A 12,394-nucleotide genomic window follows, 5' to 3' on the forward strand; every position below is an offset into this window, starting at 1 on the left:
TAGGCCTGTAATTGGAAGGATTGTTAGGGTCGAGATTTGTTTTTTTCAGGAGAGGCATGACCCGTGCGTCCTTGAGGTTTGTGGGGACGGTGTTGGATTTAAAGGATGCATTGATAAGTGAGGTGATAAATACATTGTGTAGCAATAATCCTGCATCTTTTATTTGGTTATCCTTGCATTTCATTGTTTTTGCAGGTTCCTAGAAATACAAATGCTTCCTAATGCTATATATGGACAGCAGAATGTGTTTGTTAAATACTTTATGGGCAAGAGTTACGTCTTTCCTCTGTATTGTTCGACCTTCCAAAATGATGCATACACATTCTGTTCCATGGAATAGAGGAACATAGAAATATCTGAGGAATTTTCTTGTACTTATTGGCACCCTTTACATATTCTATTTAATTGCATTTTCCAGACTTTTCTCAGCATGAAGCTTAAAGGTTCAGGGTCAATGGTTACATATCTTATCTTGGAACTCAAGAGGGCATAATCCGTTATTAAATAAACGCCAAAGTTAACAGTTGCATAGTGCTCATGACCTATTTCTTCTACAAGGCTAACTGACCCCATCTGTGTAGATGGGTTCACAATCTATTTTAGCTTTGCACTAAAAGGACCTTTGGGATGACCCAAAGTGCAGGGTTAGCAGAGGGAATTAGAAACACGTATGAATCCAGTGAATTCATAGTGTGTAGTTTGGGGAAATGCCTATCGGCGATAGTGTTTAACCATAAAATATATCCAAATAAACCGGTGAAAGATTTCATTAATTTACATTTATGTTCCTCCAGGGTCTCTAGAACGGGGATAGGATTGCAGTTAATTTGAGAGAAGTTTCAGAAAATTGGATAGAATTTTTATCCAGACGGTTTGCTTATCTGTCAGGGAGACATAAATGCTGGGTATCCTGAGGTGATTATGAAATGTGAAGGTCATGATGAGACTTTGGACTCCGTTGCTAATGCAGTATTGTTACACAAGCTGGTAAACAACTGTTTATTCTGGGCAGACCATTTCCATGATTGGCGCATCGACCTGGTGAATAGAAGAATCTGAGATGACAAACCAGGTAAATTAAGCCGTTTTGATATCCACTGTAAATCTACTATAGATCATTTTTTTCGTGAGCCTAAGACATTGGAGCGACTTTAAATATCTAAGGTGCATCAAGACCACAATTAAATCTGACGCCTGGCAATGGGAACCTTGCTCCATTATAGACTCACTTGTGTCCAATGTAACAGGATTACCTGATCAGATACAAATATCAGACATTTTACTAAATTCATTGAAGTGTGAGTCCCCTCAATTTGTAATTACATTTAGGAGGTCCTTTGATGATACAACCATATGTACCCAAATTAAAGTATGGACCACTAGATTTTTTGGTGGTGTATGTTCCAACAGCACCATGGGTATTAACTCAAAGCCCAGGGATACATGGAATACACTTATATTAATCCTAATTTATTAGTATTTGAGTTTTTGTACTTTGCCACTGCCAGCTCCCCATCATAGTATCCTCAAAGCACATAAACCTTGTCCAAGTTAAATTGCATTGAGGTCACCCAGGGGACAGTATGAACGTAATCTGTTTAAGATGATATGACCAAAAAAATAGCATGATGTACAAAGAACTGCAAATGCTTTAAAGTAAAATATAGCACTAAGCATGGGAAAGTGTGGGAGATAGAATGGTGAGGATTGCTATATTGCAAAATAAGTATGTAAAGTCTGGTACGTGAGGAGCTTGAGATGTGCACAGGTTATGTTGAGTATAATCTTGGAATCTACCTCGACTCCACCCTCTCCCTTCACAGACAAACTAATGCAGTTGCGGCGGCCGCCGCCTATACCTGCAAGCTGATCACAGCATGTCGCCCTTTCCTCTCCTCGCACAACTGTACTACCCTTGCTAGGACTCTGGTTATGTCCAAACTTGACTATTGCAATGCATTGTACCAGGGCACTAATCAGGGTAACCTAGACAAGCTCCAAATCATACAAAATAACGCCATTAGGGCAGCCATCAATATCCCCAGATCTGCACACATTTCGGATACCAGGAAGAACCTTCATTGGTTGTCAGTCACCCAAAGGATCTCACTAAAATCGCTTGCCCTTACCTACAAATGCATGAACAACCTGGCCCCCACTTATCTCTCCTCACGATTCACGCTGTACACTCCAGTTCGCTCACTTAGATCTACCCTGAACCAGAGCCTACTGATACCTAGATACAAGCTCCAAACAGCTGGTGGATCCAGCTTCCCAGTCCTGGCAGCCAAATTGTGGAATGCTGTCCCCTTGACTATCAGAAACCTCCCCTCCCTCAACCTTTTCAAACATAGAGCCAAATGTTGGCTCGCCTCTTCCAATGCCTAAGCTACATTCTGAAAACGTGTTGCAATAACCTATGTAGGGATGTACTACTTGACAAACCATGTATCGTTGTACTACCTACCTATGTCTATTTCTATGCCATATTTATTGTTTGATATATAATCACTGTATGCAATTTATGTAACCATTGCCTTAAGGTATGTGCCCGGTAGCCTCCGGGCCTGGTCTGCGCTATACAAATAAAATAAATACAAAATACAAATACAAATAATATGAGCAGGGTCGACCAGGTTGATCTCAAAGGATGGTGTTTCAATTTGTAAACAGTCTAGACAAGAGGCTGCCCAAAGGCCAATGACAAAAATCCCATGCAAATGTATTAAGTGCAAGGTAAACGGCATATATGTAACAAGTACATGTTGGGGAGAATTCTCATTCTATGGCTAATTTCCCTCACCTAGTGAGTCCCCCAGCAGCTTTGCTGGATTTCTGGAGTTATTTTTTTCCTCTTGGTAAGAGTGTGAGCCTTTTTTCCACTCGTACATGTGTTTTGCCATGTGTAATCTATTGTTTGTGTCATAGTGGGCTCTGGAGGACACCACTCCATGAGACCCATTTCTTATGTGTGTTACACAGCACCTTTAGTGCAGTGACACAGGTTTGTCTTTTAGACTTCCCACTGACTCCATTTTTCTGGGGCTGACTACTGTCCCCCAGAAACGGGTAAAGTTGCCATTTACTTTTTGTAGTCATTTAAAACTACAGACCCAGTACACCCCATCTTACATGGAGTACTGGAAAGGGTTAGTTCCTATCCGTTTTTGTCTGTGCCTCTGAGCTTTTCTTTTGTGCTTTTTTAACATTTAGACTTGGCTGGTGCCACTGGTATCTACCCTAACTTTTCTACCACGATTATATTATATAAATGTGGTATTGTTGCAGGCTATTATATTAGCCGCAAACATAAACCCGCTTGACCAAATACTTTCTTTTGCCTCCGGTCAGGTTTATTCACTGTTTCTTTTTGTTAAAGTCCTTCTTGTGTTTTACTTTGCGCGGCAAACCATGTTTGTCTTCTTTGTTCGCCGTCTTTTGGCAGGCTTCTGCCAAGAAGCCTTCCTCTTGGCGCCTGGGTGTCTAGTTGGGCTGAATGTGAGGGAGGGGTGTAGTCAACCCCTGCACAGGGTATCCTTGGAAACCCAAGTCGCACTTTGGCATGATTGGCTGAGGTGGTTGTCCGGGCTGGAAACACCCCCCCCCCGCTGTGTGATTGACAGCCAGGCTGTGTGAATGGGGGATTTTCGCATACAAGGCAGGACTCTTGGGCTGGAAGGCAGAGTCGCCGCTGGAAGTGCAAGGAACCGAAGAGAAGCAGAGAAGAAGACGGCTGCTGCAACTACCGAGTCCCGGTGAAGCCCTGCTACAGTCCTGAGCTATCTACCCTTCCACGACAAGAGAAGATCCAGTCCGGATTCTTCTTCCCTTGTGCCTGGAGGGGATGAACCAGCTCATCTTCCACAGGCAGAGGATCCTCATCTTGGTCGAAATCGCTGCACACTGCTGTAGTGGATCGGATAGCCGTCTGTAGAGCCTCTCCTGTTTTAAAGGAGCGCACCTTTTATTCACTGTCGCTGCTGCTGGCCTCATCCCTGCATAGTGCAGCTCACTCCAGACGTCTCCTTCTTGTCCCCACGACTGAAGCTCCAGGAACTGTGAGTCTGCAGGAAACTACCAGGGACAATTGCCGTGGCACCATCTTCAACAAATAAGGTACTGTATCCAGCTTCGAGGAACTAGGGTGAACCCTTTTCTCCTCATCCAAGGCTTGTCCTTGTCTTCCTTCCCTCTTATAACTTTTGCTTCCTCTGTTGACAATATCCAAGTACTCCTGGCAACGCTGAATCTTGAACTGTTTGACTGTGTGATCCTCGACAACAGGAACCCGGTTCCACTTGACATTGGCACAGGCCTATTGACTTTTATTTTCCTGTCAGCAAGTGTTCTCTGATTCTGTCTGCCTTGACAAAAGTATTGCCTACGATTTTTGCCCCCAACTTTCTTTTGCTAATTCAGGTGCTAAGTGTGGTTTTACCCCGGTAGCATTTCTTTCCGCAGATACGCATATCTTTAGTAAGACCGAACTGTCATTACTGTCAAAAAGTGATCGCATATGTATTCCCGGTAACGTCTTTTGTTTCACAACACCGGTCCGTCTAATCATAAGGTACTTACCTTGAGTTGTCCTGTACAAAGATAATTGGCTGTGTGTAGTGTATTTTAACAGATGGTGTAGAAATAAATGTACTTTTACTTTTCAACCAAAAACCTTGAGTCAGTGTTTGCTTGAGTCATGGTAACTGCGGTCCTGTGTGTAATTTCTACTACTGCTCTTTTGCTCTTGAGATAAGTCTGGCTGCTCCGCTACTGCTACCACTTTAACAGTGTAGTACAGGCTCGTACCAAAGGTGAACGTGTATTACCACTTGTCTTAATTGTGTGTAGTGGTCCTTAAGGGCACTGCACAGGATTCTGCCTACCAGTACATAAAAAAGGAAGAGATGAGTAAGTATAGGTAATGATTTGGGCATTGTACAAATGTTTAAGGGGATAGATGAGTAACACATGGTGCAAACCAAAAGCACTATTCAAGGGCAAGGCACAACTTCTGGCACAGAGTCAAACTATGTGACTATTTAAGTAGATGCACAGCAAATAAACACACAAAATAACTTTTCCTGACCAAAGGAGAACAGCCAAAGAACCTGATTAAAAGAAAGGCTTGCCACATTGGGTACGCACAGTGTGTATAATCAGCAACTCGATCAATAAAAGCAGAAGCAAATCCCTGTAGCATACTCTAATAACCATTTGTCAACAAGTACACAATATTGTGGTTCATCAGTGTTCATTTAAAGCACAGCATGTATGTATGAATGTATGTTACTTCATAAGTGAAGCAGCAAGACCGTGTTTAAGACAAGATTCCAAATATAAATAATTGTGTGTGCTTGGGGTTAGGAACGTTTTACATTGTCGAGGACGTACACCGGAGCGACCAGCATCTGTTAAATCCATTGGGGTATACTACAGTGAGAATGTACAAGAGTTATATTGGTTTCTTTGGTACAATCTGTGCCTACCCATGTATATCTTGGGCTCTGCTATTCACATCAAGAGAACCATCATACATGTATTCCTTTATATTTTTAATTAAACAATTCGCTTCAAATGGATATTTATGTACACTTCTTTATTATTAATTTTGTTAAATTTAAACACAACAGTTTACCTATTGTACATACATGCGTTTCAAACTTAACTTCTTCGGGGCACAAGTTCAGACATGATTAACCTTGCTAAATTGATCATAATTCCATTAGTGGCACATTATTGTGCCAAAACTCAATCGACGAACACAAGTTAATATTTGTTTCAAATTTGGTCCCACTTTTAAACATTAAATGCTAGTTACAGGAAAGGTTTTTTTAACTTGTCACTTTACATTTTAATTTGATGATTCCATATTAGTATTCTCAAACAATATTCCCTATGGGGAGACAAAGATAAATCATAACAATTTGGTTTAGATTGTGAAACAAAATATATTTTCATGAGTGAAAACAGATTAGAGAAGAAAAATAAATATAAAGAAAGATTAACAAAAGTGAACTAACACTTTTTATTAGTTAAAATAACCATTAATTTATAAGCAGAACATTATTTGTGGCTTGTGCTAGTTTAATTTATGAAAAGGAGGCTTCTTGAGGTTAGCGTCTCTCTATTTTAGAAGAACCATATGTATGGTGGCATGATATGTTTTTATTCACATTTTTCTAAAAATGTGTCCATAACACTTGACTAAATATCTGTCATGCTGGGCAGTAATAACTGAAATATAATAGTCCAATTGATATTTAGATTCCATCATGATAAATGCACTATTGTTGATAAAAGCTGTTGATCATATTGTGTCTGTCTAATGCACCAATGTTGGGATGCACGCCCAGCTCGCCGGCCCCCTCAAGAGGTTCAAATTGAGAACCATACATTAGGAGAGTTTAGATGCTAACACGAGATAGCAGGGGGGTAAGGGAAAGTATACATAAGGGACAATTGCATATTGGAACTTGTAGTAAGTGTAGAGATTGTAGCAATTAGGTATTTGTAGCAGCAAAATATGCACTGAGCCGCTGCCATTTTGGAAGCTAGGCCTCTCTGGCCAGGACCTCGCATCAGAGAATAATAGGCATGAAACCTAGCAGTAGTGCATGCTCTTATTTTTGCTCTCATCCCAGGCAGTAGACACGAAGTTCATTCTACTAATTAAGATGTAGCCCTTCATTGTTTCACACTGCAAGCCTTCATTGTTTCACACTGCAAGCCCACGTATCATGAAAGGAATGTGAACCGCAGAGCACAGGTAGGGTTGCGCCTTCTCCCTTAAGGAGGATCCAATGGGAGGCGGGGCAGAGGTCTGGAGCTGCCAAAACACCAGTCCCAGATATGGCATACCCACGCCAGTCCCAGATATGGCATACCCACGCCCCCAGACCCACCACCATCCTATTTGAACTGTCAGATGCCCACTTTTAGGCCCCCTAAATTCCTCAATATTCGATTGATTAGTGTCCTTATTGGGGCTGCCAGGTAGGGAGTAAAATGCCAGGGGGGGCAAAATTAGAGGCCCTGTGATTTGTACTGTGAGGTTCGTGGAGTGAGAGTAACAAATTAAGGCTAACGATGTGGAGTTTTGGAGGGGGTACAGAGTGTCTGGGATTGACAGTTCTTGCATTTCAGAGAGCTATCTTGACCTCGAGAGTATCCACGTAGCTCATGCTAATTACCAGGTGCAAATCATCTGGTCAATATGTGGGAAGAGTAGCCTTTCTAATGAATGAACCAATAGTGTTGCAAGGGCCCAAAACCAGCATGGCAGAAGGCCACGTGGAAGAAGATCGACACAATAAGCGGTGGACAATCGCTCGGTACGTGCTACGAAAGAAACCCTATGTACATAGAGACTTACCAATGAGAATGATGAGATAACACTGAATAGTGTTCGCGTCATGAGTGAAGCTGCTGCGTTTATAATGTTTTGCCTGCTTTTAATCAGTTCATGCGCTCTGTGGCAGTAGGATTTGAATACCCCTGCTGGCGTGTATTTTCTTTAATGATAATTAAAACCTTGTTATCCTTTCATTTTCTCTCGTCTGGTTGTCTGCTTACTAAATTGGTGTCCCTGACGTCATCCCAGAATGTCCACAGAGAAGGAGGCTTCCTGCCTGCAACATCTGGAGGGGCCGACCCACATGCAGCGACCATTCCTTTGTGCACAACCTGGAGTGGTTGACAGGAGCATTGTTGCCAGAATTCCTGTCTTTTCTTTGGAGCGGGGCGGAGCTCCCATATGTTGCAGGTTGTTGATTGGACCCCGTGACGGAAGAACTCGGGAGAACAAACAGACTTAAGTGCAAATTTTACGGGTAAAAACGAGGTGAGGGAGAAAAGCGGGAGATAGTGCAGTTATGTTTGTGGGAGACTGAGGTGATTGGTGGATACAGGGTTGTGGAAAGACCACGTGGCAGTTAATTTTTATTATTATTATGGAATAAGAGGATAAAGGAGTTACGGGATCCTTCCCGATTGAGCGAAGAAGGCAGCGCTGTATTTTAAGGCAATAAAATAGAAAATGAAGGGTAGAGGCACTGTTTATAGTTAGAGGGCCCGGGATCACCCAATATAAAGGGGTTTTGGAACGCTAAGTAGTAGTTTTTGCATTTCTATTGATATTGTGTTCATTGAAATTGAGGAGCGGTTTTTGTTGGTGTGGGTGAAATGGAGGTGTAAGGGACGAGTATAGTGAATGGTGTAGAGTGGTGTTGGTGTGAGGAGTGTGTGAAGGAACAGGAAAAAGGGGGGACTGGGGAATGAGTAATTGGGATTTGAAGGGAAGGTGACTGGAAGGGAGAGGGGCGACAAGAAGGTAGGAAAGCCGCTGGGTCGGCCCTCTGACGGATGGACTTTTGAGCTTTACAGTAGACGAGGACTAAAAAGGCAGCTGATTACTCCATTGGAATATGTGTGCTGCTTTACCATTATACAAAGCTAGGATATTGAAGTATCATAAGCAATAGGTGTCTGAGACACAGGGAGGGTTGTTTCAATCATGGCCATAGCCAGGAACAAATAAAGAATACTCATATGCCCCGTCGCTTTCCTCCATTCTTGTGGGGCGACCCGCAACATGAGCACGGTACCGGAACCTTTGGCAGCTAAAAATGAGCTACCACTTTAAATTTAGCATAGCATGCAGTGGCGCGGCCCCAGGGCGTAGGAATGCCTCCCAATGCCTGCCCTCCAGCACCTCACCCAGTCACTTTTTCCACACGGACCTGGCAGATCTTCCATTCTTCACCACCCAGTCATTTAAAGGACTTTGTCGCCAGGACCTTGCGTCAGGAGAAGGTAGGACCTCTCTTCACCAAGGCCCCCCCAAAACAGAGATTCCTTCCCAGGACCTCCGGCTCGGAAGGGTAACTTGGACTCTGGTTCTGGCGGCAAACCTGAGGCCATTAAGGCAACTGGCTCCCAAGCTCAGGGGCCTAGTGGCTCTTCCAGGCGGTCCACCAAGGGGTGCTCCAGCTATTCTTCGGCACCAGGGTGCAGGGGTGCCTTTGGGTTCCAGTTCTTGGCGGCAGCCTGAGGCGCAGTCCCGTACGACTACCAGCTCCCCAGCTAAGTCCTCACAGCTAACCAGAGCCGGCTATGAGGTTGTGTCACAAGGGGACGTTCGGACTACCGGCCCGCTAGTCAAAGCCTACCGGCCTGCTAGTCAAAGGCCTACCGGAGCCATCTCCAAGGTTGGCGCCTCTTTGTCTAGTTTGGGGCGTAAACAGTCCTCGTCCCTTTCGGACCCGGCACTGGGTTTGCGGCCTTCATGCCCTCCCGTCCAGGGTGTGGCACAAGGCCCTAAGATGGCAGACAATCACGTGCCAGAACCTGCGTGGCCTGCTGCCATCTTAGATTCAGATCCCAGTCCTCAAGCAAACCCATCGCCATCCGATTGGAAGGCACACAGCGGATCTAGTCCTCTCCTCCTTCGGGGAGCGGAGTCAGACACCACTACTCAGGCAAGGGTACATTGATTTTCCCAACCGTTCGGTTATCCCTCTCAGGTGCCTTTCACTTTGACCAGGACAGTAGTAAGCCCAGTGGCGAAGGGCTTGCATCCTCTCACAACCCAGCAGCCTGTGAGGATCGCTTTTTCTAGCGCTTTCTCCTCCTGCACTCCCCCAGATGTTGGGGCTCCTCAAGGAGCACATCAAGTAGGTAACCTCTGGGGGTCGTGCCTCCAAGCCCCCCTACCCTGGGCCCCCTCTCCTGTCCCTCTGGGGGGTCCCGATACTGCTGCTTGTTCTCCCTCTGCATCCCGCTTCAGAAAGACATCCTCTCCTTGGCCAGTGCCTAAATCAATAAAAAAAAAAACTGTACAGCTGTTTTCGGCTATTGGACAGTGAGCCAGTCCTCCTGTCGTCCCACCACACTCTACAGGCATAGCAGCGGCTTCGCTGTATTCAAAGCCCTCCTCTTCATTTTCTGCGGCTGGGCATACATCCAGCTGTTTCTCCAAGAACGACAAGGCCCTCAAGTCATTCTCCAGGAGGTATTACCTCCACTCTGGGCTTCACCTCCGACGGCGAACCTGAAGCTTGGGGAGTTTCTGGCAGACCCCCTGCTGGAGAGCCAGGCCTCATTTAAAGCGGGGCTTGCAGAGGCACGCGCGGCTGTGCAGGATCCGATAGTCCTCAGTCTCCCACATAGACATGGCAAGCAGAGGCCTCTGCCTGGGAGTCGAGATGAGGCGGACCGCATGGATGCACGCCACAAGATTCTCCAACAACGTGCAGGAAACAGTCCCAGATTTACCGTTCGAAGGGACGGACTGGTTTCATTTGTCCACTGATGACGAGTTAACAAAAAAGAAGACTTCAACTCAGACCGCTAAGTCATTGGCCATCTTGACAAAACCCAGAGCAAACGTCTTTTCCTCAGACCCAGGGCAGGTCCGAGTTCAAACCCTGCTCCATCAGTGGCTTCAAGGGGTTCAGGGACTGCTGCATGCTGCAGCCAGACACATCCTCCAGTGACGACAGGAGGAAGCAGCAGAGGACCGTACAGGGCTTCTTTCATTCCGCTCCACGCCTGTCTCTTATGCCAAAAAGCAATACCGCTTTGGTCCGGGAACACAGCTCGCCTGTGGTGGGCCGGCTGGCTCTCTTCGCAGACAGCTGGAAGTGTACTTTCAGTAGTCCTTGGATCCTTTCCGTAGTGTCCACAGGATTCAATCTTCCTCTTCCTTTTCCTCCACCCTCTTCTCCTGACCTGTTGCATATGGGGTAGCCTGCGCTGTTGCGGGAGATCCTTCTTCTTTTGGAAATGCAGGTGGTGGAGCCAGTTCTCCTGTTGGACAGGGGCTCCAGGGTCTACTCCAGGATTTTTGCAGTACCCAAGAACAACCAGGCAGGCCTGATGGTAGTCCTGGACCGGTCGTTTCTCAACCTGTCCTTGCCCCTCGAACGCTTCAAGATGATCACCCCAACGCACATAGCGGAGTCGCTGTGCGCAGGAGACTGAATGTGTTCCCTAGACCTCACATCCCCATCTAACAACCGCACCAGAAGTTTTTGCGGTTCACGATTATATCACACCACTTCCAATACAGGGTGTTGCCATTTGGCCTCAATTCGGCCCCTCGGGTGTTCACGAAGCTCACGAAAGTGGTGGCCGGCGGGCCTCCTTCGTTTGAAGGGCCGACACCTATACCCCTATCTGGAGGACTGGTTGGTGTGGGCCAGCTCGCCAGAGGGGGCGGTGCACTCCTGCCAGCAGCTGCCGGATGTTCTTCACCACAGGGGTTTTCCCTCAACCAGCAGAAGTCGCAATTGACCCCTTCGCGGGGCTTGGTGTTCCTCAGAGTTTGATGGGACATGGCTGTTCACAGGGTGTTTCCCACGAGCGAAAGGCTTCAGTCCCTCTGGAGGGCAATCTGGCACTTTCTGGCTAACTCGACCACCACAGCATGGTGGTTCCAGCACATTATAAGCCTGATGGCGTCCTGTGTGCCCACAGTGCTGCACACCTGTCTTAGGATGCCACAGCCTACTCTGGTAGTGACGACAGATTGCTCCCTCACAGGCTTGGGGGTGGGGGGGAAGCTACTTTGGAGGGCTACTCGATCCACGGTGCATGGTCCAGGGTCGAGACCCTTCTGCATATCAATCTGCTGTAGCTACGGTTCTGATCAGGACCGTCAATTCCACGATTATGTTCTACCTGCACAAGCAGGGCAGGATTCGCTCCCTCCTCCTCTGAATGGTGGCGGTTTCCATCTGGGAGTGGGCCCTGTATCTACAGGGTCCATCTCTCGGGGGACAGCAATGCGGAAATGGACAAGCTCCGCTGCCTTGGGTTCAGCACCTATGAATGGGAGTTACATATCAACTGCTTCTACCCCTCCTTGTCATAAAGCACCAAAGTATTGACTGAAAAGGATACGGTACTCAAAAGGATACAGATGGTAGGGTCTTCCGGATCCCTGTTCGCACGATTTGATAGTTGTGAAGTCAAGTTTAGACCTTCCAAATGATACGAGTCTCTGACTGATGAAACAGGCAGAGAGATGGATCACTGGAAAGGGCGTGGGTAAAGTATAGGAAGTCAGCCTAGAACAAAATAAAGTATCATAAGAAACTGCCCCAAATCGACTCTCTATGATAGAACAGTATTTGGCATTAATTCACACACTGACCTTATGACTTGGGTAGAAGAATCCAGCAGAAGTCTCTTGAGGAAAATCCAGAAATGGAACAAACGACAAGGAAGGGAAGATTAGTAAGGGAGACTTATCCCGAACGGCACGAGGCTCACGCTAGATACCGGGTTGATGCACCACAGGATAGCGTCCAAAGTACTGTTCACTATCACCTTCCAACAGTCCTTGAAAAGCTTCCTTCCCACGTAGAAAGTATAGAAATGAATAAATCCACCT

Source organism: Ambystoma mexicanum, chromosome 1q (assembly GCF_040938575.1).
Source record: "Ambystoma mexicanum isolate Mex_15411 chromosome 1q, UKY_AmexF1_1, whole genome shotgun sequence".
Lineage (NCBI taxonomy): Eukaryota > Metazoa > Chordata > Amphibia > Caudata > Ambystomatidae > Ambystoma > Ambystoma mexicanum.